At 40.8% G+C, this 2450-nt stretch overlaps 1 protein-coding gene across 1 annotated transcript in view; it reads right to left on the bottom strand.

Annotated features, from left to right (window-relative positions):
• The window catches only part of CPPED1 (calcineurin like phosphoesterase domain containing 1), a 112432-nt gene that overhangs the window by 32607 nt on the left and 77375 nt on the right, over positions 1 to 2450 (bottom strand). The gene's annotated exons all lie outside the window — the stretch shown is intronic.

The following is a 2450-nucleotide window of genomic DNA, read 5'->3' as shown; positions in this document are numbered from 1 at the left end:
GCCTGTACTGAGGGAAAGGGAAAAGAAACCTGCCCGTGGTAGACGGGGGCAGTGCACTAAGTATGCAGGGCTCCTAGGCTAGGGACAGACATTCAAAAAGCCTGCGCCTGAACTGATTCAATCTTTGCAGGTTAGTCTAACATGGCTAGGCTAAATCACTTTGTAACTGCAGACACCAGACACCCCAGACATGCAGGCACATGCCTGTAGTGGCTCAAGCTAGAAGCTGGGAGGTGCTAGAGCAGTCCTCCCGTCCCCTCCACAACACTGAGCTGAAGGGGGGCATGGCCAGGCCCCAGCAGGACACTCTGATTAGCCCAGCAGGGAATTGATAACAGTGTTTATCAGCCCATTAAAAAAACAACAGAGGGACAATACCAGCTACCTGTTGATTTTGCCTGTTGATTCTACCTGTTGACTCAGCACAAATGGTAGCCAGCATGTGGTCTGCTAGCTAATACAAAGACACCTCCCTCAGCAAGGCAGAGGGGAAGGGTGAATTCCTGCTTAGCAGGGAGTGTTGAGGGGGAGGGGGGAAGCAGCCGGCAGTCTTTGCCACAGCTGCAGCCAGGGAGCAGAGGGGAGGCCAACTCTGATGTGAAGCAGAAAGCCCTGCCCAGTCCAGAGAGCATGCTGGGAGAGTCTGGTTTATCTTAAACCAGCAAGGGGTCTGGAACAGACATTGTATAAACTGGCTTGACCCAAATCAGTTAAGTCTGATACTACATTCAACCAGGTTTATCTCAAACCAGTTTCAGTCATTTTCAAACTGGTTTATGTGCACTGAACATCTGTTCTGTTACAGGTTTAAACCAGTTTCTGATCACTTAAACTAGTTTATGTGTAATGTCTGTCCCTGGCCCTAGTGTCCACAACCAGCTGCTAGGTAGCCCAGCACTAGCTTAACTAAAGGGAGAAGGGACACCAGCTCCAGACACTGATTTAGAGGGAGTGACAGAATGGCAGCCCCAGGGGAGACAGCCCCAGTCGGGCAGCATGAAAAGCCCCAGCTCCCAGCTCCAGCCCCTTGCCTGGCAGTGAGCACAGCCCCTGGCTCCAGTTCCTGCCCAGCAGCAAACACAGAGAAGGCCACTACTGTATTCCTCACTTAACATACACACCCCAATTTCTAGCATCTGATTATTGGAAGAATTGTGCATGTGGTAAGCAAAGAATATAGTATTCTAAAATCTTCATCCTCCTAACCATAGTCTCCTATCCTAGAACCTTGAGGTCACAGACGCAGTAGTGACTTTTTTGTTTAAAGTTCCTTAGATCCTTAACAAATAAAGTTTGTACCAAGTTCTTCAGTGTACAATTGCAAACAGTACAGCTATTATTACTACAATTTAAAATAAATATTAGTTTGAGTATTTTTATATGCACAGACTTTATTATTTTACCATGTCTGAAAAACGGCTCTTTGGATGAATTCTAAAACTTGTTTTTAACTTAAGAGAGACAGACAGACAGACAGACAGACAGACAGACAAGATTTCATTAATTCTACTTCCAAGTAGTTTTTTGTTGGGCACAAAATCATCTTCTCAAAGTCTCTCACCTGTTTATATTGCTTTCTGCCATGATAATCCCACTAAACCATGACCATATTTCTTCTCTCATCTCCTTGGTCATTAATTTGGCTCTGTTTCAGCAAATCCAAATGCACACAAATGTGTCAGTTATATTTCATGTTGTTCTTAAAGGCTTTCTTCACTTAGCATGCACACACATGCACAGAAGAGACCAGTCTTTGAAAACAGAAGCCAAAAAGTTCAAAAGTAATATCAATACAGCCTGACAAATGGTTTTCTACCTGCTGAGAATTACTGCTCAGAACTGAGCTGTTGCATTCCTAAGTAAATCATTTTCTAATTTTAATATTTTTTTACAATACATTCAAAAAGTATAGGTGGAAAGGTGGGTCATTTACTTTTAGATTTACAGTCTTTTGTATGGTTTGACTTTGTAAAGCAGTAATACACATTTTCAAGTGCCAGATTTTCAATTTTATAAATATTTATTGTAAGGACATGATTTTATCTTTAATTAGCCCAACTGTTAAGGACACTTCTAATGTGAGAAATGTAATTCAGCATTTTGTACCAGATGTAGCTGCTGCAGTTAGTCTTTTATCTTTGCTTGTTTGTAAAGAATGAGATGATACTAAAATCAAATTAAAAACATTATGGTAAATGTAAGTGATAAGAGAATAACCACACCAAATCTGAACTCTAAATTTGTAAAAAAAAAAAAAGAATTACTGAATATCGTGAAATAAAGTAAATTAGAATCTAGGCAGTAACATCCTACTTGCTTCCTAACTCCGTAGGTCTTTTCTTCATTTATAGTAAAATCAAAACAAGCTAAATAACCCTACTAAGCACAAATACTTTCCCTGGTAATTGGTTACAATAAAACTGATTTTATATCTTTTATATGGTTTTACT

The sequence above is a fragment of the Alligator sinensis genome, unplaced genomic scaffold, assembly GCF_000455745.1.
Source record: "Alligator sinensis unplaced genomic scaffold, ASM45574v1 scaffold73_1, whole genome shotgun sequence".
In the NCBI taxonomy this organism is placed as follows: domain Eukaryota; kingdom Metazoa; phylum Chordata; order Crocodylia; family Alligatoridae; genus Alligator; species Alligator sinensis.
Note: the sequence above shows the minus strand (reverse complement) of the source record. Positions and strands in the feature narration are given on the sequence as shown.